Genomic DNA, 26,950 nt, shown 5'->3' on the forward strand with positions numbered 1-26,950 from the left:
TAAACACAGGTTTATAAATTGTTGGGTTGTGAAGTTGACTTTTAACTGATCTTCTTTCATCCTCCTGACCTCCAAATATGAACCTTCCTCATAGTTATATTCTCACCTCTTGGTTCTTGGCAAAAAAGAATAAAAAAGAATTTCAAACAAATAATACTTACTAATCATGGGAAGTTGAGCAGTTCTTTCACCTCTCTAAGCTTAGGTTTCCTCATCTGCAATATGGAAATCTTGGTGTTATTTGCCTCATAAAAATTACTTAGAAAACTTGGAATGGAACCACCATTTGACCCAGCTATCCCACTCCTTGTCCTATACCCAAAGGACTTAAAATCAGCATACTACAGAGATACAGCCACATCAATGTTCATAGCTGCTCAATTCACAATAGATTGTGGAACCAACCTAGATGCCCTTCAATTGATGAATGGATGAAGAAACTGTGGTATATATATACAATGGAATATTACTCAGCTATAAAAATAATAAAATTATGGCATTTGCAGGCAAATGGATGAAATTGGAGAATACCATGCTAAGTGAGATAAGTCAATCTCAAAAAACCAAAGGATGAATGATCTCGCTGATAAGCGGATTATAACACATAATGGGGGGTGGAGGGGGGCAAGAATGGGGGAAGGAGGGACTGTATAGAGGGAAAAGAGGGGTGGGAGGGGTGGGGGGAAGGGAAAAAATAACAGAATGAATAAAAAACTATTACCCTAGGTAAATGTGTGATTACACAAATAGTATGCCTGTACTTCATGTACAAACAGAGAAACAAGATGTATCCCATTTGTTTACAATAAAAATGAATTAAAAACATTACTGGGCTGGGGAGATAGCTCAGTTGGTAGAGTGCTTGCCTTGCAAGCACAAGGCCCTGGGTTCAATCCCCAGTACTGCAAAAAAAAAAAATTATTGTGAGGATTATGTGGGATAATGAATGTAAAGTATTTGGAATAGAGCCTAGGACAGAATAAGTGCACAACAAATGGTATCTGTGTTCATTAGCTACTATTTTCTTCTATCATGTTGCCTTTGCTTATGCTGTTCCATCTATTTCTAACCCCCTCTTTCCAATTTCCATATACCAAATATCTAGTTATTCTGTAATTCCCAGTTCAGGTTCTTCTCTTCCATGTCCTATACTTGTAAGCATTCATTACCATTACTACAACATTTGCCACAGTATTCCTTAGATTGCAACTATTTGTGATGTGTCTTATCTCTCCTTTTATGTTTAAAAACTCATAAGAATGAGTACTATGCTTATTCACTTTTGTACTTTTCATAGTGTATAACTCACTGTCTTATACATTGAGTAAGTGATCAGTAAATGCTAACTGTGTGACTGAACAAATAATTGAAAAATGAAAGACAGATTCAGTTTCCAAGTTCTGTTAGTAGAACTGAATGTGATTTTAAAACCATAAACCAGGTGTGGTTTGTAGGTTCTCTTACTCAGGAGAATCATACAGTACTGAGATTCTTTTCTATCAAAATATGGTAGCTCAAAGGAGAATTTCAGTGCTTCACAGTATGGAAATCGATTTGGATTTAGATGGAGAAGCAATAAGATTAGTGACCATGTACATTCCATAAAATAATTTGAAGAAAGTACAGTGATTAAACAATGTACTTTTCCTTATATGACCCCAAAAGTGATAGATAGATATGGAAGCACAAGGCAGCATAGTTTGATGGGCATGGACCCAGATGTTAAAAATGGAAGAAGAAAGTTTGAATTCCAGTACTCAGTAATAGGTTAATGACTTTGGGTAAGTCCTATAACCTTTCTGATTGTCCATTTCCTTGACTGTAATGCCTATGTCACAAAGTCATTTAGAGAAGTAAATGAACTAATGGATTGTGAAATTGTTTTGTGAACTATAAAGCAGGTTTGGTCACTCTTTTCTCCTGGGTTCTTACTGTTGTGTTTGTCATCTGCCGTAGAATTTCCAATGTTAAATTGTAATTTGTTTGTTCATGTCTCGTTCCCACTAGATTGAACTTTTTCAGAGTAAAGGTTTTTGTTTTATTTATCTTTGAACATCAGAGCCTAACACTTTGGTACTCAATAAATGTTTGATGAATGTGTGAATAAGTGTTTTGAGTAGAAGATGGACCCAGGTGACCTCCTAAGATTCCTTCTAGTTTTGCTGCTTAAGGTTCCATGAAAAGGTCTAGAAATAATTAGAGATTGACACAGGAAGAAATAGTTAGAGTGTAAAAACATGAAGTTGAAGGACAGTTACAGATTTGTTAAGCACATATTAACATTCTAGAGTGTACTTCCAAAAAGTAAATTGTTGAGATGGGTTAATTGAGTTTATGTATAAGAAGGGAGGTTATGATTTGTCAAGTGAAAAGTAATTTCTCTGGCCAAGAAATGATAACAGCTGAAATGAATCTCTCAAAAGTAGGAAATTTGGCAGAGGAATATTGTGGCTAAACAAATTCATTAGAGCAGAAAGGTATTAAAAACATTTTGAGAAATGTGGTTAAATCATGGAAAACCAGGCACCCTTATTAAGAAGCCAGAAACTTATGAGACGTAAGGTGGAGGTTTTGTTGTTATATGAAAGATTTTGAAGCTACATCTCCAGTAAGAGCAAAATATGAGCCTTTAAAGGGCAGAATAGATTATAACTGTTGAAGAAAGGTGTTAATAGAAGAGATCATAAACACAAAGGGGAAAGGTAAAATAGAAATAGTGTAATATAAGAACAAATGACTGAAGTTGGTTTAGAAGAGAGCAGATGACTTCTAATGAGAGAACAGAAAGCATCCAAAATAGTTTTCCTAAATAAGAAATTGAGAAAATACGGCATACACCAAGGTAACATTAGAATCCTAGACTTGGAATGGATCTTGAGAGAACATAATAACTAAAGAACTAAATCAGACATTCCCTAAACAGTAGACCTGAAAGCTTAACCTGGTGTACTACAGAATGACTGTTGATATTCCTTCTCTCTGGTGACTGAAAAAATGTCCAAGAAAGATAGATGTGATTTTGGGGTAGGTTCAGGAATAGTGGTCTCACCATGAAAGTGGAATGGAAAAGTCAGATACACCTGAGTTAGAAACACAGATCTGCCTTTCATCTGTTGTCTGACCTTGAGCAATGTACTTAATATCCATAAAAGACATTAAGAACTTTCTCTTCCCATCCTGTTTTCCATTTGTGTTGTTTTTTCATGCTGCTTTCTAAGACATTTTTATCAGCTCTGTCTCCCAACTCTTTTATTGAGGTTTTAATTCCTCTTGTCATATTTTTAATTCCCAAGAGCTCTTTTATTTTCTCAATAGTCTTTAAAATTTCCTCTTCTTGTTTTATGGTTGCAATATCTCCTCTAATCTCTCCAAGGATGTCAATGACAGATGTTCCTTTTTAAAGTTTTCTTCTAAGTTTCAGGGATCTTCCCCAAGAGAATAGACCTGCAGTCTTCTGCTAGGGTCGGGAAAGTAGAATTATTGGACTTTGCAGAGAGGGGAGGAAATTTGCAGGTCTGTTCACTTTTTAGACTTTCAGTCAGTTCTCCTGGTTTATACCTACTTACAGACAGACCTGGCACTGCAAATTCCTGAATCTTTTTGGAGTTCTCTGGTGTAAATTCAGTTGCCTTTTTCCTTATTGATGAATTTGGATGCAGGTTTCTCAGTTGTACTTACTCAGTAACTATTTGCCCAACTGCTATCTAGTTCCTGAAATGTATTGCTAATGTCTTCTGTACTGAATGTTTTCATGCCTTTTTAGAATTCCTTTACTATATATATGTTTTGGTACTGGAGACTGAATCCAGAGGCATTTAACCACTGAGTCACATCCCCCAGTTCTTTTTATTTTTTTTATTTTTGAGACAGGGTCATGCTAATGTGCCGAGGCTGATCTCAAACTTGCAATCCTCCTTCCTTGGCCTCCTGAGTCACTGGGATTACAGGCATGCACCACTGTGTCCTGCTCCTTTCCTATAATTTTTATCAGGGCTTTGAGGAGTGGTCAAAGCTAAATGTGTGAGTTTAATCTGCTACTGTTAACCAAAAGCACCTTAATTTTTCATGTCATTATATCCATTCATTCCTTTGTATTTTAACTATCTCCATATGAGACACTCACCACTTTATATCTGGACTTGTTTCTTCTCTTATCTTGTTCCATAGGTTTGTTTTCCACAATACTGTAGATTCATCTTCCTGAAAAACTGTACTGTGTACTATTTTGTACAGCTTTGATAGTAAATTTGACAGTGAATTTCTTCAGTTGCTTCTTGATGCTGGTAGGATAGAGTCTATATTCCTTAACCTGACATTCCAAGCCTTCCACAATTTAGCCTCTCACCTTCTTTCAACCTCATTTTTTTTTGTTACCAGGGATTGAACCTAGACTTAACCATTGAGCCACATCCCTAGCCTTTTTTATTATTTTATTTAGAGGCAGGGTCTCACTAATTTGCTAGGGCCTCACTAAATTTCTGAGGCTGGCCTCTAACTTATGATCTTCCTGCCTCAGTCTCCTGAGTCACTGGTATTACAGGCATGCGCCACCACACCTGGCTCAATCTCATTTTTTAGGCATTCTTTTAACACACTCATCTCCATACCCTCTGTAGATGTGGTCAAATTTGTATGGAACATGTATGGGGAGGCACAATAACTGGGCTTGCTTGGTGATGCCAGTAAATGTAGCAGTTTATTTGTTGATGTTGAGTCAATAACTTCAGACTCCTTAAGTTAATACCAGTCTGGCTAAAGGAACCTTAAGGCAAATTTCAGTTCAGGATTCAAAGTCTGCCTTTCATATATACTATTTCCTTTTCTTTTTTTTTTTTTAATTGGTCCTTTTTACTTAGGTAAATCAGTTTTATTTATACTATTTCTTGATTGCGTTCACTGTTGTTTTAGTCAGCTTTTTCACTGCTGTGACTACATGATCTGACCAGAACAATTTTAGGGAAGAATAGTCTATTTGAGGACTCATAGTTTTAGAGGTCTTAGTTCATAGAAGACCGGTTCCATTCCATGGGGCTCAAGGTGAGGCAGAACCTCATGGTAGAAGTGCGTGGCAGAAGGAAGTAGCTCACATAGTGACCAGGAAGCAGAAAGAGAGAGCCTCCACTCTCCAGATACAAACATATACCTCAAAGCCACATATATATACCCCATAGCTGCACCCCCAATGAACCGCTTCCTTCAGCTACACCCCACCTACCTCCCGTTAGCACTCAGTTAATCCCATCAGGGAATTAATTCACTAATTAGGTTAGGGCTCTCCTAACCCAATCATTTCTCCTCTGAACCTTCTTTCACTGTCTCACACATGTGCTTTTGGAGGATACCTCACATCTAAACCATAACAACTATATTGTATAATGGTTTTTTTCCATGGTGTGTATTACTCTACACCTTATTTATTTTCTACTAGATTCTGAAGGTGCAAAGATAAGTAGGATGTGTACATTATATCCTATATTAATTGCTATTGTATGGTGCCAAGTTCAATGGCTGTTTTACACAATGTGATTTAATATTCTTGTAGGGTTTAACCTTGTAATTTATTATATCCTTTCCACATAAAGAATGCTCTGACTTTCATATCAAATATGTTCATATCATTTTCCTGTAGTAAGTATATTGTTTTCTAATGATATTTTCTCCCCATCAGAATTGTCTTTGCTGACCTCTTCATCATGAATCTAATTCTTTGCATGGAAGGATCATTAGCTGCCATCTCCTTTGGTACTCTGGTAAGTATCTTTACAATGTGGTTTGGGATTTTAGTATCACACACATTTTTTGGTACTTTGATTCATTCCTTCCTTCCTTCCTTCCTTCCTTTCTTTCTTTCTTTCTTTCTTTCTTTCTTTCTTTCTTTCTTTCTTTCTTTCTTTCATACTGGGGATTGAACCTTGGGGCACTTAACCACTGAGCCACATCCCCAGCCTTTTTATGTTTTATTTAGAGACAGGGTCTTGCTGAGTTGCTTAGGGCCTCGCTGAGTTGCTGAGGCTGGCTTTGAACTCATAATCCTTCTGCCTCAGCCTTCTGAGTCACTGGGATTATAGGTGTGTGCCACTGTGCCTGGCTTGGTGCATACTTTGAAGGCAAGGAAAATAGAAACTTTTAAAATACTGCTTTTGACCTTCAAGTAATGCCTAAAACAATCTTACTGTTTCTGTAATGTACATGGAATACAAAATGTACCATTAGAAAACTACAGAGAACAACCATTTTGGAATTAAAGATACAAAAATATTAAATAGAAGAAAGTAACATTTTCAAAGACACTGTTGAATATATTTCTCACATTAAAGGTTATTTACATTTCCTTTTATCTTTGGTGGATGAAATTAAAAGGACATGTTGTAGGAACAACTTAGAAAAGTAATATAGTTTTACAGTGGGAGAAGATAGCCAATATATAGTCAGAGAAATGGTGCTACTCAACAGATTTGAAGTTAGTTTATTCTACATGTAGGAAAAAGGAACAGGATACCAACAAGACAAATGAGGTCACACTTCAAGAGGAATGGATAAAGATATAGCATGCAATTACAGTGGAGAAATCAGAAAAGACAAACATGAAGGTGGAATTTCACAAAGAACAGAAAATATTGACAACTTCTAAGAGATAAATTCTCAGACAAATACTAAGAGAACATTTTAACATTAAAAATTATTTCATGGTGGAATAGTTACCAGTTAGTCTCATTCACTCTCTTCCCTTGAATTTATAAGAAAGGATAAACATTCTTATTGATTGTCAAGCTGCATGCCATCTAGTATGGTGACCACTAGCCACATGTACTTATTGAGCACCTGAAATATGGCTAGTCCTCATTGAGATGTGCTGTAAATATGAATTATACACTAATTTAGTACTTAGAACACTAAAAACAAAAAAATGTAAAATATCTTATTGTTTTTGTGGTACTGTGAATTGAACCCAAGAAGTTGTGCATGTTACACAAGGTTCTACTATTGAGCTGCCTCTCTGGCTCATGATCACTGATTTTTATGTTGGGCACAACCTTAAATTATAATATTTGGACATGTTAGATCATATCAAATATGTTCTTTGTGTGTGTGTGTATGTGTGTGTGTGTGTGTGTGTGTGTGTGTGTGTGTGTGTTGCTGGGGATTGAACCCGGGGCCTTGTGAAAGCAAGGCAAGCAACCTATCATCTGAACTATATTCCCAGCCCTCAAATATGTTCTTAAAATTGTTCTTACCTGTTTCTTTTTTATTTTTTAATGTGGTCACTAAAACTTAAAACTACATATGTTTCTTGCACATTTCTGTTGCCCAGGGCTGATTTAGCCTTTGCCCATATGACATTCCTCATCTTGTTCAGATTCAAGATTCTGTGTCATTATTGTGATTGTGTCTGTATAAATTTATTTCAGTCTCATTGCATTGATTATTACTTCATTTACTTTTGAACAGTTTAGATGTCTATTTCACACAAACCAGATCCTGTGGAAGATTCCTGAACAGAGCTTCTTCACAAAACCATTTCTTGGCATCGTAATTTGTGGCATTTTATCCTCTGGCTGTATTTTTATTCAACTCTTTTTCATTTTGAAGAGTATTTGGTGAGTATCATCTCTTTATAATCTCAAAAGTTTTGATTTTGAGAATTTTAATTGACATAATAATTTTACATATTTATGGGGTACAATGTGATCATTTCATATTTGTATATTATGTTTAATAATCAAATCAAGGAGATTAGATAATGGATATCCAAATATAATTAAGTTAGGAATAAATTCTGATGTTTTATAGCACAGTAAGATGGCTACAGTTTACAACAATTTATTATATATTTCATGAAGAACTAGAAGAGAGGAGTTCAAGTTTTAAATTATTTTTGTGGTACTGGAGATGGAACCCAGGGCTTTGTGCCTGCTAAGGATGTGCCCTGTCACTGAGCTATATCCCCAACCCAAAAGTTTTAATTTTAATACATTATTTTTTCCCATATTTCCTTTATTTCAAGGGGATTAAACTGAAGTATGATAATACCTCACTTACCCACATTTTATCCAGAAAATATAAATCTGACCCAGGGAGATTTCCTAGAGAACTGAGTTTTCATTTACAACTTTCTAAAGTGATGTTTTTAATTTAAATTTCTATAAAGATTTGTTCTTTTTTTTTTTGTACCAGGGATTGAACTCAGGGGCAGTCAATCACTGAGCCACATCCACAGCCCTTTTTTGTATTTTATTTGGAGACAGAGTCTCACTGAGTTGCTCAGGGCCTCATTAAATTGGTAAGGCTGACTTAGAACTCTTAATCCTCCTGCCTCAGCCTCTGGAGTCACTGGGACTATATGAATTTGCCACCACACCTAGCAAGATTTGCTTTTTTTTTTAAAAAAAAAAAAAAGGCAATCACTTATTGTTAAGCCTTTCCAGATAACTTACAAAAGTTGTTCTCAAACTGAGCCTTTGGGGGATTTAGGGATATCAATCCCTTGGGTGGGAGGTGGCTAAATATGGGAACAGACAGGTCTGGGGATGTAACTCAGTGGTAGAGTACTTGCGTCTCAAGATTGGGAAGGGGTAGTTCTGATTCTTATCTGTTTTTCACAGTGGACTTCCATGGGAAGTTTCATTTAGAATTCCTCTACCAAAAACATTTTGAAGGCCATTGACTGGCTCTTCATATATACTGAGCCCTAAGTAATGGTTTTCTCTCTTCTTCCTTTCTGTCAACTATTAGTTCTGGTGTCAGAATGCCTGTTCCTTATACCTTTCCTCTTTTTATTTGGTACTTTTAACCTCTTGTAGTTTAAGAATTCTAATAACAAGATGGTTAAAAATGCATGTAAATGAAGAAATAGTGCTGTTTGATTAAAGTGCAATGACTTTAGTGCCCTAGCTTTGTAACGCCTCTTTCAGTTGTTCTGCAATCTTTTTTTCTTATTTCCTGATTCTTGACTCCATTCTGGTTCCAGGAACTGGCCAATTGGGGTGTTACCATGGAGGGATTTTTGGAGATGGACAAAGGCATCATGAAGTAAAATGCAATAGCCAACTATGTGTTTTTATAACACTTTCATCAGACAAAACTGTCAAGTCTTCAAAAATCAGGTTTAATCATGTACATTAAGTACTCACTTTTTAAATAGCATTGTGACAAATTTGTTTGAAAGATAAACAATAAAATCTGTTACCTTGTCAGCAACTAAATATTTAACATGCTGCAGAATAGATTATAGTAACCATATTTTCCAGATGTTTTTGATGAGAAAGTAATTTTAAAGTGAAAACTAAAAGTTTCTTTAGATGAATTTTCATTTCAGTGAAGAACACTGTGTACACCCCATATGCAAAAGGCTGTTGTATACAACTTTGTATATGTTTACTATCTATAGTGATAACTGTCCCCAACCATATATATTATTCTCACATCCAAGTATATTTCATGTGGTACTTTAAAATCAAATTTGCCTCATAGTCACCTCAGCTCTATAATAGTGAAAGAAATTACCTCTTCTTCAATGTTTGACCTAAATGTAATCCACACAGAGATTTTTTTAAATATGCATATTCAAAGGTCTATTTAATAGAATTGTGTATACTGTGCTATGAAGACATGTTTGGAAAGGCTGCATGTCAATAGACCTTCAAAGACAACATGGCATTTGATTCTGTTGTTCTCTGTTGTATAATGTAGCTGTTGGTATGTTTGGCATTTACAACTTCCATTTCTAAAGAGAAATCACATTTTTAAATATGTAAGATGATATGTGGATGCTAACCCATAAAAAGGGAAGGTATGGAGGGGAAGTATAGAAGTTCATTGGGTTAGACAAAAGGGAATGATGGGAAGAGAGGGGAATGGGAAAAGGAAAGACAGTGGAATGAATCAGATATCACTTTTCTATGTTCATATATTAATTAATGACCAGTATAACTCCACATAATGTACAACCACAAGAATGGCATCCTGATTGGAATGGGTAACACTTCATGTATGTACAATATGTCAAAATACACTCTACTCTCATGTATATCTAAAAACAACAAATAAAAAATTAAAAAATATGTATAGAGAAAATTATACAGCTATTAATGGATCTCAAGTGAGAATGTAATTATATGAGCAGAGAAACATTGGTAAGTAGCAGTATTGGTTCTGAGTAGAGAAGTTAGGGTCAACATCTGTAACTATATAGGTAAGGGAAAATATTTTTGGTATGAGATTGATAGATGAGGGTTGGGAACAGAGATAAAGGTTTAGGGGGAAAAATGGTTTGAGAAGTATGTGACCATTTATTGTAGAGATTTGAACTGATCTATGTATATGGTTAAAGTTTGTTTTAAACCCATTGTTTTTGTTTTCAGGTCTCATCAAATGTACTACATGTTTGGTTTTCTTTTCTTAGTCTTTATTATTTTTTGGAGTAACTGTTCAGAAGCTACAGCTTACTGTATTGTTTTCATTTATGTGCTGAGGTAAAGACATAAGAAACTAGTGTATCTTAAACTTGATAAACTTATATTGTTGGAATTAGAAGTCTGAGTTTAGAAAGGATTGAACTACATGTTAACTGCATGGTTTCTGCAACTTGGGATTGGTTTTCTATTGTGTTTACCCAATGGCATTTTTTTGACTTTGGTGCAACTGTCAAGTTAATGCCACTAAGATGGAAAATTTGAATAGACAGCAATGTTTCTCTGACTGGGTACTATAAGTGCTGCATAATATTCAGTTAAATATCTGGTTCAATGATGTTTTCTTTTTTTTTGATGTTTTCTTTTAATAATTAAAGTTTTCTTAGGAGCTTAGAACAGGATTGTATTTTGTGGGATTGAAGTTGTTGTGGTTTTTTCTTACATTTATTACCACAAATAGTTCTTTTTATTCCACCCTCATTTTTTTCCTCCCTGATTTCATTTTGGATAACTGAGATGGTAGTGTAGTACATTGTTTTCTTAAGTCCCCTAAATCCATTTTATTTTGGTAGTTAAATGTGACTCTCTAAAGTGATAATGAAGGGTTGAGGGAATGATTCTTGTAGACATGCTGTTTTAGAGCATTTTTTCTTGAACTATGGTTATAAGCATAAAAACTACATAATTAAGTCTACATTGTACTTACCTGCTGCTAATTCTGTGGTGCATTTTGTCATAAATAATCTGCAGCAATTTATTAATGAAACAGTAATATGTGTATAATGGGCTTGTTTTTATTTCCTAGAAAACTATTTGGGGGGAAAAGGGAAAAAATATGGTGGCAGTTCCAAACATTGGTAAAACAGTAGAAGAACTCATGAAACGATGTATATCAATGCACACATGGCTAGGTTTATTATACAGAAAGGATACACAACAGGGTCAGCAAGGGAAAAAGACACAGGTGGAACCTGGAGAAATTCAGGCACAGTCTTCCCATGCTCTCTTCCTCCTGTGAAGGAATACATAGTCTGCTTCATTCTCTAGCAGTGAATAATGCAGTAATAAATGTACTATGTTTTGGCCAAAGGAAGACTGTTAGAGACTCAGCATCCAAGGTTTTTATTGGAAGCTAGTCACATAGACACCCTCTGCCTAGCAACCACAAAAATTCCAGACTCCCCAAAGGGAAGCAAGTGTTCATTATAAATCATGTTCTACAGTGTAGGTATAGCAAACCAGTCTTATCAGTCTAGGGGATGATAAAATGCCAAATTCCCAAGTGCAAGCCAAGGGCCAACCTTGCAAGTAAGTCCTTCTAAAGACAACAGCCTCAGACCTGCTGTGTTAACTCTTTTCTGCACTGTCTATCCCCAGAGCCCTTGCCACAGACTCTTTACAATATGTAGTCATCAGTAGGAGTCCACGGGGCATGATCAGACCACTTTGTAGTATTGACTTCAGTTATGCTGTCCATGGGTCCTGAATTTAGCCAGTGAAAGCCAATTCCATTAACCATAAGGTCTATCTTAAATTTCTATATAAATCCTTTTTTATACTTGTCCTGAGGCATCAATAGACACAGCACACAGCTCTGGTCAGTCCATTGAAGCTGAACTGAATGCCTTCTGGGCTGAGGCAGTGTTCTGAAAGCAAGCACACATTAGAAGTTCAATCCCCCAGGGCACAGGTGGTAACCCTGGAAACAAAGAGTTTATAAATTGTTATGGCACCTCAAGCAGGACATGCATTACATATTTATTACATATCTTACAAAACTTCCCTTTTATTTCCTTTAATACATAATCTTATGGAGTTTATTTTGTGTTCACTGTCATTACAATAATTACTAACCCATTTATAATTAGAACTTCATCTTAAAATTCATATTTTCTACTTCTTTTTGCAGGATTAACATTGATGATATAGAGCCTCTTTACCAGCAGTTTTACAGCTATTTATCTTTTTATGTATGAAGTTCCTTTCTTCTTTAGCAAACTTCAAATCATAAGCATTGCAAGCACCATTTTGTACTCTGGGTACACAATGATCATAATGCTGATTTTCTTCTTTTTCACAGGTAACTGCAGAATTACCTAATATATTTCAGATTCTCTAAAGAGCCTTGGAGACAGCCATAATGTAATAAGCATCAATTAACAATTAGTGGAAGGAATAGGGAACAAAGTCATCATGTTCATTTTTAAGCTTTGGGCATCAAAGATTACAAATCCTGGGGAACTGGAGGGACCTTATGTACTTAGCTGTGAGATGTCCCTTGTGAATATTTTTAAGCAGTAGGGATGTGTTCCAAAGCAAAGAAAGGGTTATGTGCAATCACCTTTGAACAGCCTCCAAACATAAAAATTAACCAACTTGAATAACTTTCAAATTATAAAATTAGATTAATTAAATCTGTGGTCATGTAAGTAATTATATGTGAAGGACAAGATGTATACTTGTCAAGATTATTCATTTGAGGGTATTATTTGGGTTCAAATGTGGTGGAAACTTTTGTTCAGATTAGTGCTGGAAGCAGGTGAAAAATGGAATATTTTATAAAATGGTCCAGTTGGAGAAATAATGAAGTTGGAGAGCTTTAAGACCTTCTGAACACAGTGAAGCAGTTTCTTCCTGCCTCACTTTAAGTTCTGGTTTTAGCTCAACTTATACCACTTGCATAGATCACACTTGAGAATGTTTAAGTATTTTCTTTAAGTGTAAGGTTCAACAAATAACATAAAAATTAACAATGAATATTTGTTAGAAATCCAAGCTGTAAGACAAATGTCAACATTGAGAAGCTAGGCATCTACCAGTGCTTCTTTTTAAAAGATAACACATGGACGATGGATTACCTTTTATGTACTGCTGGTCTCAAGTCCTTAGAAAAGAGTATACAGGTCTCCAGTCATCTCTTGGTTGCCCAAAGTTCTATTTATGACCTAAGGCCAGAGAGCTTCTCACTGTTCTGGTCTAACTAGGTTCCTTGTGTTTAGTTTTAGCCTTTTATTGAAATACGCTTAAAGAAAAGCACATGCATCCTAACCGTACAGCTTGATGAGTAATCACAAAGTGAACCACCTTTGTGATTCAATAAACAGTATATGATCATGAGCCCTGAAGCTACTGTTGGGTGCCTTCCAATCACCTTCCACAAAGGCAAGCACTACACTGTTGATAGAATGGATTAATTTGGCCTGTATTTTATTGTATATAAATAGACTTACATATATTATATGCATACATATGTATAGACAGAGAGACTTGGTCTTTTATATCTGGTTTCTTTAGCAGCTGGTTTCTTTCTCTTAATATTACTTGTGACATTCATTCATATCACCATATGCAGATGTAGTCTGTGTCTCTCAGGTCTTTTTTGTTTTGGATCCCCTCCATCCCACATGGTGAGTTATTGGCTTTTATATTTATGTAGTGTGAAATTAGATAGATAGTAGTTCCCCCTTGCCCATTGGGGCATACATTCAAAAATCCCCAGGGAATACCTGAAACTAGGTAGTATTGAACACTATATGTATGCTATGTTTTTCCATTTATCTACATACTTATGACAAAGTTTAGTTTATAAATCAGGCATAATAATAAAATTGTTTCAAATTGTTTATTTCTGAAATTTTCCACTTAGTATTTTCAGAACATGGTTGATCACAGTTCACTGAGACTACAGAAAGTGAAATCATGGATAAGAGACAACTATTGTATGAAGCACAATCATTTCAGGCCAATATTTCTTTATTACATAATACGTCGGGTCAGATTGCCTTTTTCTGGTAGCCTTATAAGAGTTTTTTTTTTTTTTTTTCAAACTAGACATAATCTTGAGTGGTCACATTGCCAACAACAATCTTTTCCCATTGGTTGGCTCCATCACAGCATTCTAGTTGATCATCACCCTACGCTGAATACTGACTCTCAAAGATCAATAGTGATCTCTTGACAAAGTTAGTGACCTTTCACTATTCCTCACCTTCCTTGTCTTCTTTGATTAAGACAATTCAACTCTTTCATTATTATTTGCATAGTCTCCATGTTCTACTCTGTGCCTTCTCCTGTTTTCCTTCTTCTTCCTGTCCCCTAACTCTAGCTTTTATTATCATTTCAGTCCTACCTTTGTATATTCTCCATCTTAGTACTCATTCAGTACCATGACTTCACTTGTCTCATCAATGGTAACTGCTCCCAAATTTGTATCTTTAGTCATAACCTCTATACAACTGTATTCTGATCATTTTCATGCTTCAGTGGTACTGCAAATTCTACATGACCCCCACAAATGAAGTTAGGGCTTCCTTTCCCCTAAATTGCTGTTCTTAATTTCTTTTCTCTTTGACCATCATTGCTAATCTCTAATATCCTTGGCTTATTTTGAAGGGTTTATTAATAAAGCCTTCCATGATTTATAGCTAATTAAGTGCAACTTCCCTAGTTAACTCTCCTTAGGAAGCTTCTTATTGTATCCGTTCATTTCTTTTTCTGCTCCTAAAATCTTGGTCTAGGTCTTTATTCCCTTTTTCCTGGATCCCTCAGATTGCCTCTTATTTGGTTGCTGTATCTCCTTTTTTGTGTGTTTGTGTACGTGGTACTGGGGATTGAAGCCAGGGGTACTCTATCACAAAGCTACATCCCCAGTTCTTTTTATTATTTATTTTGAGACAGTGTCTCACTAACTTGCTGAGGCTGGTCTTAAAACTTGTGATCCTCCTGTCTCAGCCTCCTAAGTTGCTGGGAACACAGGTGTGTGCCACCCATGTCTTTCCTTTTCTAACCCACTCTATGAGCTATCTACTGCCAGATAAACTTTATTCTTTTCTTAGTATAATAGTACAATTAAGAACAAGGTTAATTTAACAGGTCATCACATATTTAAAGCATATTGACACTTTGCCAGACACATTCTTGGTTCTGGGGACATGGTGGTGAAGAAGACAGGTAAGTTCTCCTGTTTTTTTTTTTTTTTTAATCAATCTTATGTTCTAGTGGAAGGGAGATAAATTAAAGAAATGATTGTGGATTTGATGAGTTATTTAAAAGAAGTGATATTGATGAAGAGGTGAATGGTCAAGTATTCCAAGCAGAGATGACAGCATGTTCAAAAGCTGTGAAGTGGGAAGAATATTGACATCTTCAGAGAACACAGAAAAGTCGAGGATGGCAAGAGTGGGAGAGTGGCATGGGTGTCAATAGTGATGTTAGAAGAGAAGAAGCAGATAGATCTTATGACAATCTTGTAAACTGTATTAAGGAATTTAGGTTTAATAGTAGAAGTGATGGGATGTTGAGGGAGTTTAAATAAGGTGATAATGCCATTCTTCTTATTCTAAAATTTTAATATCATACTTCCTTCTCAATAAAGGTGTGAACTCACCTTAGTGCTTGGGGTCCTCCACAGTATAGCCTTGCTCTGATACTCAATGTGTTTTCTAAGACTCTCAAAGTTGAATCATTGTGTTGGGATGTAGCTCAGTGGCAAAGAATTTGCCTTGCATTTGCCTTGCATTTGCAAAGCCCTGGTTTCAAAACCCAGTTCCAAAAAAGACAAGAAAAAAAGAAAGAAAGAAAGAAAGAAAGAAAGAAAGAAAGAAAGAAAGAAAGAAAGAAAGAAAGAAAGAAAGAAAGAAAGAAAGAACCCTATCAAGGCTGAGTTATTCACTGAATTCAGACTTCTCTTCTCTTGACTTTTTCAGCATAAGTGTCCCAAACTAGATTGAAATCACCTTAAGAGCAGGTACTGTTGAAGCTGTTTTGTATTATTCAGAGTACTAAACACGTGGTTTTTCTTGAATTGCATTGAGTAAGGGAAACAGGAGATACCACCAGGGTATTGTGTTTCCATATGTATTCTAAAATTAAATTATGGATATGGAAAATCTCCTAAGTAAATTCTGGCTACCATTAATATAATGAAAAAACTAGTAAAATCATGAAGTGTGTTTTTGACATCTGTTTTCCAGAACTGCTCCTTAAGAAGCCCTGTCAGCTTACAGTCTTAAATGTCATCTCTTTACAATTTGTCATTATATTTCCACAGCAGGAAGCAATACTTATTATGTCATTTCATTATGAGGAAGAAGTCCCATTTTTGTGGTATCAGATATTGAACCCAGGGGTGCTTTACCACTGAGCTACATCCCCAGTCCTTTTTATTTTGTTAAATATTGAGGGGCTGATGATATAGCTCAGTTGGTAGAGTGCTTGCCTTGCATATACAAGGTCCTGGGTTCAATCCCCAGTACCATACAAAAAAAAATGAAGTAGGATCTCACTAAGTTGCTGAGACTGGCCCAGAACTTGCAATCCTCCTGTTTCAACCTCCTGAGTCACTGGAATTACAGGTGTGTGTCACTGGGATTACAGGTATGTACCACTGCACCAAGCCAAGAAGTTATTAAATATTTAGACTTGGTAATATAGTTGTACACAAAGTACAATTAATAAGTACCAATTACTCTTTCTTACTATAGACAAATGTTTTAAGTGATTTTTTTTAAAAAATGACATCTTTAAAATTAGCAATATCTATCCATGGAAAACATGCTGAGGAGTTTCACACTTATTTACACTTATAGATTCACACTTATTTAGAATAATTATGCACTCATCTAACACTCTTCCTTGTGGTCACCACACTCCTCTTTAGTGCCTGAGTTCATCCATGGCATCACATCAGAAATATAGACCTTCAAAACTGTCACTGTGAGCACTGTGAATGTAGGAAGACAGTTTAGTCATGTACTAAATTTTTTCCATGTTACTACCTATCCTTCATATTTATCAACTTGTAGCTGCTTAATCCATTGAGAAGATTTTCTAACCACTTCTTCACTTTTGAATGGGTTTTTATCACCAATTTTGAACTATTTCCTTAAGATAGTCTGTGAAGTGGGATGGCCATCAAATAACATGAATACTTCTATGACTCTTTATGCTTTCCAGCCATCAGTAGTGTGTATACTGGTTTCACTATGGTCTTGACTGGTATTGGTATTATTTTTAAAAATAAACAGAGCAGTTTTCTTTTTATTTTTATCCATACAGTGTGTCTAAAATGGCACCCCATTGTTTTCTTCCTCTCATTTTTGGAGCCAAGGGAAGTGATGTGCACTGTGGCCCCTCTATCCAATTTTTATTTGATAGCACACTTACAGATGTGTAATGACAAGTTGAAATAGGACTCAAGTGACAGGGAGAGGCAGCATAAACCACAGCCTACCAATAAAGGGGACTAGAAGAGTAACCTTGTACTTATAGAGGTAAATGAATTCCAGTTAAGGTTGGAGGACTTGCCCAAAATCCCAGCTGGTTTTAATTGAACTAGTTTGACAGCTGCTCTTTTATTTGCATCATTGTTTTGTTTTAGATATTAACAAATGAGCTAAGGTTTTAAGAAAATTAATTGAAATAATGTATTTCTATTTTGATATAAGAGACATAAAATCACAATAAGCAATTGGGCTTCCTTTGTCTTAAAACCTAATGCTGTCTTGTATTATAATGATGGAGTTTACAGCAGTATAAACTTAGAGGTAAATGAATTCCAGTTAAACTTTTGCTGACATTGCTATTGTGTGGTAAATTAAATATCTTATTATGATATGTATTTTAGGCAAGTAATTTGAAATGTTTATGTTTAGCTGTAGTCTATTATTCTAGAGCAGTTGTTCTTGACCAGGGATGGTTTTGCCCTCCAGGGAACATTTAGAAATGTCTGGAGATATTTTTGAATGTCATGACTTGGAGGATGTGAATGACATATAGTAGAGGTCAGGGACACTGTTAAACATCCTACAGTGTACTGGACAGCTTCCATACAAAGAATGATATGTCCCAATCTTCAGTAGTGCCACTGTTAAGAAACCCTGGTCTACAGTGTACTATTTTTGAACCTCACATTTACTTTGGAGGTAATGCTATTTTCAAAATATGGTTTTGATCATTTTGAGATATTGTGTTTCTAAACTGAGACTCTGAACCACCAATCACTGGGCAGTGATTAAAGTCAATGTGATATAAAGAGCTTTTAATGCCCAGAAAAAGTATCGGGCAAGTGGAGAGCACTTTTCTGTTGGTTTTCTCACTGTCTGTGCTTTGAATATATTTTTATTCATTAAAAGAAGCTAATGAAGTTCAATATATTTTGAGAGAGTCTGCTGCATAATATTTTATCACTAAATTAAAGCAAAGAATCCATGTTCTCACACAGAGCAAGATGAAATATAGTACACTGAAGGAAATGTCCAATTATCTTAACACAAATGTTAGCAATAATGGGCCTTTTGTGTTTTATTATACCAAGTTGTTGCTAGCTCTACCTTATTAAAATTTTCAGTTCGAAAGACTGAAAGATCAAAAAGAGATAAAGATATATTAATATTAATCATTAGCCAACCAACAAGTATTTATTAAGATTCTATTATGAGCCTGGCAATGTACTTCTTGGGAATATGGAATCATTAAAATATATTATTTGGGTTTTATTGAGTTGACTATATGTGAGCTACTTGCATATATTTATCTGATTTAATTATCACAATTACTATGAGGGGTAGGTCACATTACTTTCATTACATGGATGAGGAAACTGAGGCCCAGAGAGATGACATTCAAGATCACTCAACTAGTAAGTGATGGAACCATGACTCATGAAAACTCAGGTTACTTTGACTCCAGAGTTCATTCTCTCAAATACAACTCTACATCCTCCTCAAGAAAGGCATTTTCTTTGAGCTGGAGCCAAACCAAAGGATGCGTATGGGATATGTTCTGTGGTCCTCTATTTGACCAGGTAGACTACTCTCCTCCTTTTCCTCCTCCTCCTTTTATAGTACTGGGAATTGAATTCAGAGGCACTCTACCACTGAGCTAAATCCCCAGCCCTTTTAATTTTTCTTTTGAGACAGGGTCTCACTAAGTTGCAGGCTAGCCTCAAATTTGCCATTCTCTTGCCTCAACCTCTCAAGTAACTGGGATTACAGGTGTGCACCACCATGCCTGGCCAGGTGGTCTGTTTTTAATTAGAGGAATTAAGACAGGAGCATGTGAAGCAATACAATATCATCTTCAGGAATATATGATGATAATAGAATATCTCAAGTCTTTGATTTCTCAACACATCTTTAAAAAAATAGAGGGAGTTTTCCCATTTTTCTACATTTTTTAGAATCAAGGTGGTCAAACTAGTATAACCTCTGGAACAATTCCATTACCTCTTCAGATCATTTTTATGTTGTCTTACATTTATGAACCAAAAAAGTGCTGAATTCTGTAGGAAAATAAAACACAGTTGTCTCTATTCTAAAGGATATGGAAAATGTCTGGGTCCTATTATGTTTCTCAAGGCAAGTACTTACAGACTACTCCAATTCTGGGCCTTATGTTGGTTAGTACTCTTCCGGTTTTGAGTATCATACCAAAAAATTTTCAAAGGAAAAGAAGAGTTCTGTTTCCCTAGAGGTAAGCAGAAACTGCATTCCCTGACATTCTTGTACTGTGCATTTCACATTTTCTAGCATCTCATTCCTGGGTTGGTTTCTGCCACCTCTACTCCTAGCTTTTCCTGTCCAACTGCTATTTATTCTTTGAGTTTTCTGCACAAAGTGGTTCCTGGTTATCTCAGGTCCATCCTAGAATAATCAAGGGAATAACTGCTTTTGAGTTCCAGCTGTACTACTTATTGGCCACATGGTCTAAGACAAGTCACTTTACTTCTTTGAGCCTCTTGTTTCCTTATAGAATAAGAAAAAATAATAGCACCTACTTTATAAAATCCAACTCAATGTCCTCACACACACAAGCACTTAACCCAGAGTCAGACATACAGAAAGTATGTAGCAAATAACATAACAACTTTCTTCTCCTCCTCCTCCTCCTTCTCCTTCTCTCCTCCTCCTTCTCCTCCTCCTCCTCCTCCTCCTCCTCCTTCATCGAATACAGATTTGCTCACCTTATTCTCTGGATTATGTATTTTCATGGGCTTCTGGTTGTCTCCATGATCAAATCCAATCTTCTTAACTTGCCCCCAGCTACTGTGGCAATCTTTTCTTCTATATGTTCTCTTTAATGTTCCTTCAATTCTCTGTTATAGCCTTAATACTTCAACCCATCTGCCATGGTTCACAGTTTTTTACAACTGTCAGGTTGTTTTATTATTATTTAAGTCAAATGGGTACTTTTCCCTCTGTCTGAAGTAGCTATCTTCCATCCTAAAATGCTTCTGAACCTAGATTTGTAGCATCTTCTCTATGATGCCCTCTATAAATTTCTGCCAATAATTCATTAATTCAATAAATCTATATTGAATATCTTCTAGGTGTCAGGCACTGTCCTAGGGACTGGGACTCTGGAAGTAAACAAAATTATAAAGGGATAAAAATCTTAATTCTTATGAAGTTTGTGTCACAATTTAAACAGTTCAATTTAACAAATATATGTTGTCCACCTACGATATGTCTGACACTTATGTTAAACACTGAGATACAAAACTGAAACCCTTAATCCCTTGCCTCAAGGCTGTATTGCAGTTTGGAGAAAGAAGATCCCCTAAACAAATCCTTTTCATACATTGAAGTGTGGAGTCTGATAAAGGTAAGGCCAGGATTTTGTGAATGCACCTAGCCCAATCATGAGGAGGAAAGGGGCAAGGGAAGGCTTTTCTGGAGAAAGTGATGAATTAAGTCTTGTGTACAGAAGACTGTCTTTTTTGTGGATGGTGTTGGGAATGGAACACCACCCACAAAAAAGGACCTTTCACATGCTAGGCAAATGCTTTACCACTGAGCTACACCCCAGCCCTGAGAGGAGACTGAGTCTTAAAAGTAAAAGGCAGAGCAGATTACTGAACAAGACAATATTATATGGAGATCTGCAGAATATTTGGGGTTGTTAAGAGTTTAATTTTTAAGCTGTAGAAGGGGAGGAACAAGTCCTAAGAAAACAGGCAAGGACCAGATCCTGCAGGGTCTTGTAGTTTGAATTCTTATCAATTATAATTGTTGTTTTTGAATTTAGGTCTGCATCAGATTCACTTGTAGAAATTACTTAAAGTCAATAAATCTGGTGCTCAGGGCCCTCTCTGAGCCCCTGAATCAGAATCCCTGCTGATTTGTATTTTTAACAGCTTAAGAAGTTTCTAATACTCCACAGCTTGAGCAGTTTTGCTATAAGGAACTATTAAAGGATTTTAAGTAAGGTATAACAACCAAATTTTGTGTTTCAGAAATATCACCATCATTCTGAAAGAATGGAGGATGGAATTGAGAGGAAGGCTGGAGGTAGAGAGATAAGCTTGAAGACAGTTTTTCAGATTAGAGATGAAGAGTGGCTTAAGATACAGTGACTATGGAGTTGGACAGACAGATGGAGGAGATGAATTCAAAAGGAATTGGAATTTGCAGGATTTTGTGACTGATAAGATGTGGGTGCTAAAGAGAGAGGATTTAAGGTAACTTCTGAGTCTCTGGTTGTGACCTCCATATAAATAGTGTTATGTAGTAGTATAGCCACCAACTGAGATTGTTCCCTATCAGAGCCTCTTTTTGATCTCTTACATTACCTGGCAAGTGCCAGACCCAGAGAAGGTACTTTATGAATGCTGAATCAAATATGGTTGTGGGAAGTTAGGGCCCCAAAGCCCTTTTCTGAACAAACTTTCTGTTTATTACTTTGTGCAATGGTTGAAGTCCCAACTTTAGGAAAGTCCTTCCTCTGCCATATTCACTGACATAAATTTCTGTAATTATCAGGTCTTGGAATTTATTGCCCACTGTGGTTATGGAAGGACTCCTTAAAGGTTTGTTTATATTGAATACAAAGTTGTAGACTTGCAAAATGGTTTATTTAGCTTGTTTCTTTTCATTATTTTTAAGTGTACATGTATGACCATATTGGGAAACCTTAGAAGAAATGTGTATTGGATGCTAGTCCTAGGATCAGACTGTGAATTCTTTTAATTTTAAAATTACAGGCAGGAAAGGGAAGATATAGATTGGAATGAGCTTCTCTTTTGGACTTGTACTGCCTCATTCCATCCTGTGGTTGAGTTGTGTTTTGGATGCGTATCACTTGAGCTAATGATAAAAGGTTATGAGCTGAAAAAGCAGCTAGGGCATTTCCAGCATTAGTTTAAAGATTTTTCTGACATGAAGCAAAAGCAAAGACATCGGGGTGATAATTTTCTCTTTTGACCCATCTTCTTTTATCTACTCTTGAGTTGTAATAAAAGCAATTGGGCTGTGGAAAAATATTTAATTTTTCCAAATTCTTTAATTTGGTTTTAACTTGTGTGGTTCAATTGGCCTTAGAAAGAAAATTTTACCCACCTCTCTTCATATTTATGTTCATTTACAGGGAAAGGAAGGGAAGAAAGAAATAGAAAGAAAAAAAGAAAGAAGGGGCATATTAGTCCAGATGGTCTGACTCCTGGATGCATGTTGGGACTCTCTGGGGAACTTTTCAAAATCTTGATGCTAAATTAAATAAGAATTTCTGGGCTTGCGACCCAGGCAATTGTATTGGTTAAATATTTCCAGTTGATTCCAACGCGCAGTCAATGTTGAGGACTACTACACAAGTTGGATACACCCCATGTAATTATGTATTTCAAGTCCCAGATCAGAATATATATGATAGCTATCATTTTTTGAGTGTATATTCTGACAGGCATTCTAATATATCTTATCTTTCTCTTAGGAGAAACCTTAATTGGGTGAGGGTACAATTACTTTTCACATATGAGGAGCAGAGGAGGTAGGTAGCTCACTCTATATCCTATAGCAATAGGATATAGCTGACTCCAAAATCCAGATTCTTTAACTCAGTTGACTATCAGAACAATGTGAGATTGATGAGGTTTGTGCTTTAGATGGGAGACAATTGTGTATTGTAGGTAGAGCATCAAAATGTTGAGAATTCATAGACTTTTCAGTGACTTATAGGAAATATGGGCAGTGAATTCAAAACCAGAGACACATGTTAGCTATACACCTGATATTTCCTAAACTGGATTTGGAAAAAAGAAACCTAGATTTTTTTTCCCACTGAGCAAATGGGGGAAAAAAACTGTTTTGGTTCAGGACCAATCAACCTAGTGTTGAACCTGTTTGAGGAGAGAGTTGTCAATGGTTACTTCTTTCATAGTATTTTTAAGGGTGGGGCTGAAAATCTGAAGCAATCTGCTTGTACCTCCACTGAAAATTCTATAGAATATAGTGATCATGAGTTCTAGTTTCCTGCTGTATGACCTCAGGTAAGTTATGTATTTCTCCACACCTCAGTTGTTCTTATCTGCCAAATGGGTTAGTAATAGCCCTTACCTCACTGGGGTTTTGTGTAGATTCCATGTGATAATGCATCCAATGCCCTTAAACAGGGCTTGGCATATGTAATATTCAAAAAGTGTTAGGGCTTAATACTGCTAACATTTTCATCTGACATATCTCCATTGTTTAAAAAACATATCTGTTTAATAAAAATGGCTAACCTTAAAAAAAAGAGAGAGAAAAAGAAGCCTGGAGTATAAGCACATACTATCATCCCGATTTTTCAACTGAGAAAGTGGAGACTTGGCAAGATAGTCACTTTCCCAATGTCAGACATTTAGTAACCAACAGAGTAGTACTTTGTCACTCTATGTCTATCATCTTAAACACTATACTATACTGATTTTTTTGAGGGGGTACCAGGGATTGTACTCAGGGGCACTCAACCACTGAGCCACATCCCCAGCCCTTTTTTGTATTTTATTTAGAGATAGGGTCTCACTGAGTTGCTTAGCACCTCATCATTGCTGAGGCTGGCTTTGAACTCACAATCCTCTTGCCTCAGCCTCCAGAGCCTCTGGGATTACAGATAGCAACTGGCCTTTTACTGACTCTTGATAAGGAGTCTTGAAGGGTAGAAGCAGGTAGTGTAATTATATATTGGATGGAAATTTATTTTAATTTGTCAACAGGCAAAGAAAAATGTATCAAACCCTGCCTCAAACTTCCTATGATCTTGTTATTGAGGAAGATGTTTTCCTAGAGGACTTGTCTTGGAATACCGCATTAGACTATAGAATCTGGGAATGCTATTAGAGTTTTCCATAATTAAGTCATTAAATCTTAATACCAGTTGAAATTTTTCTTGGAATGTAAGCATCAATGAAATAATATATTAAAGAAAAATTTTCTCATAATTATTCTTAAATATAAGGTATCTTCTTTTGTCCATGATGTGCTCTATCTATCCCATATGTTTATGCTTATGTAATATTTACATTGGCATGATGCTTGGGAATTGTTTAAGGTCTGGCTTTCTTTACCTAACACCACATTATAAAGATTGCCCCACACCACTAAACAGTTTTTACATTTGTCATTTTTATGACTATATTATTTTGTTGAGCACTTAGGCCAGAATTTAGATATTCATCTATTTTTGGAGCATGTGGTTTGTTTGTAATTAATTATTCAGTGTTGTAAACCATAGTAATATGATTGCAGTTTTGTAGGCAAGGTTTTCTTCTGTGCGGTCATTTCTTTATGATAAATTCCCATGGCATATTTTTCAAGCTTAATGATACAAAAATTTGATTTAGAATGTGAATATATGCTCTGGGCATATAAGTAGATTATTTTCCTCTTTGCCACATGTAATGATAATTGTTTCTTACATTTTCTAAATTGAAGCAAGTTGTAAGAAGTTTGTTTTATCAGAAATTAGTTTTGGATATCTTTGAAATGGAGAACTTAAACTGCTCATTTTTTAATTTTTTTGACTTTGGTTAGAGACCTGAAAAATTCAATCAGATGGATTCTCACACCCATTAGCAGGTGACTGCTCAGGCCCTGCTGCTCATCCTGTTTGCTCAGCAAGAGAGCCTGGTGATTTTCATTTGACGATGTATAGGTCTTGAGATTTGGAGATTCTGTATCCCGCCTCAAAACTCACATGCTTTGTGTTCTTGAGAAAGCTACTTTGATTTGCTATGATGTCTGGATAACAAAGATCTTTTTCATTTTATTTCAGGGACAGTTGGATTTTACCCCTGCTTCTTGTTTATGACTACAATCTTCAGTGTGGTGAAAGTGAATTAAAGAGTTTCCCCAAAGGCTTCTAGGCATATCATCTTTGTTTTTGAATGTCTGGATATCTATATGAACATCAATAAAGACATGTATGATTCTAATTATATAAATTTTAAGTATATATAAATGTAAAATCTCATTGTCTCGTTTCATTTTGCATGACACATAATACTGATGATATGGAAGAAAATGGGTTGGCAAATATTTATTCTAAGTCACAGTACCCTGAAAAGATAAACGGATTTAATTTAAGGTAATTAGAGCAAGGGAGGCACATTTCTTTTTAAAATACTAAAGTCGACTACACTGGTTTTCCACATGAAAAAAAAATTTCCTTTTCCTTTTTATTCATCATATTGTTCAGAGCATCTAATTGCTCCATCAGAATAGTCTGGAGCTATTGTCCACTGTCAAATAGATCTTATGTAAAATGTGCATTTTTCTTTCTATTTTTTTTTTGATACCAGGGATTGAACCCAGGGGTGGTTAGCCACTGAGCCACATCCCCAACTTTTTATATTTTATTTAGAGACAGGGTCTTGCTGAGTTGCTGAGGCTGGCTTTGAACTCCCAATCCTCCTGCCTCAGCCTCCGGAGACATTGGGATTATAGGTGTGTGCCACTGCACCTGGAAAACATGCATTTTTCTAACTGAAGGTGCTTATAAAAGCTATTTTACACTTTTGTATCAGAGTGATCATTGAAAAAAATGTATGTTGGCTTACCATATAGAATTTTGTTTGTTTTTGGTGCTGGGGATAGAACCTAACTAAGTACATCTGCAGCCCCCATAATAGAGTTTTTGAAATAGCAGATAGTATTGTCTTATTCCTCCATTAAGTCTGCACATTTCTGATTGTCTATTTCTGCCTATTGTCCTTCGGAGGCTGAGAATGTTCAAGTTTTACTTAATTGTAGATAGCAAATCCTTGGAGTCAAGTTTCTTAGATGTATTTGCCTCAATTAAACAATAGTCAGGTGTCACAACTCCCCAAATGTTGGATATTTGTATTGAAAATATCCTCAGGTTTGCAGTTCTGGGGAGCAGTCAAGAAAATCATAAATGTTCTGTAATAAAGTTTATTGAAAAATGTCAGTCTTAGGAAAACATTTGAAAAAAATGTCTACACATACCAATGCATGAACATTCTCAAAGCCATCCTAAAAATGAGGGATACTCATTTGTGTGTTCAGGACTCGAAGAGGTCATGTTGCCCTTGGAAGGGAAATTGGAATGTGGAGGAACAGGGTCAGAGAGTTATGTTCTGAAAGACAGTGTGAGGGGAAGTAGGGGTTGACTAGCTACCTCATGGAAGATGAAAATAATTTACTAGTCGGTAGTACACCTTTGCCTATATTGCAAGGGTCAGGGCTTTGGCTGATGGAAATTGGGCCTGAGGTTTAGAACAAAGTGGTGGGATAAAGAGCAGCCACAGAAGGTCACAGAAGTTCTCC

At 35.9% G+C, this 26,950-nt stretch overlaps 2 long non-coding RNA genes across 4 annotated transcripts in view; both read left to right on the plus strand.

Annotated features, from left to right (window-relative positions):
- LOC124972663 (uncharacterized) overlaps window positions 1-8,689 on the plus strand; it is a 93,958-nt gene extending 85,269 nt beyond the window's left edge. For all 3 annotated transcript variants that reach the window (XR_007106487.1, XR_007106485.1, XR_007106486.1), the window contains 3 exons: window positions 5,669-5,750; window positions 7,450-7,598; window positions 8,604-8,689. This is a non-coding gene — a long non-coding RNA (uncharacterized LOC124972663). The remainder of the gene's footprint in view (window positions 1-5,668; window positions 5,751-7,449; window positions 7,599-8,603) is intronic.
- Window positions 8,690-16,819: 8,130 nt separating this feature from the next.
- On the plus strand, window positions 16,820-25,609 carry LOC124972664 (uncharacterized). Its single transcript, XR_007106488.1, has 5 exons — window positions 16,820-21,014; window positions 21,646-21,870; window positions 22,172-22,218; window positions 23,118-23,174; window positions 25,437-25,609. It is a non-coding gene; the product is annotated as an uncharacterized LOC124972664 (long non-coding RNA).
- The last annotated feature ends 1,341 nt before the right edge of the window (window positions 25,610-26,950 follow it).

This window comes from Sciurus carolinensis, chromosome X (genome assembly GCF_902686445.1).
Source record: "Sciurus carolinensis chromosome X, mSciCar1.2, whole genome shotgun sequence".
NCBI classification, from domain to species: domain Eukaryota; kingdom Metazoa; phylum Chordata; class Mammalia; order Rodentia; family Sciuridae; genus Sciurus; species Sciurus carolinensis.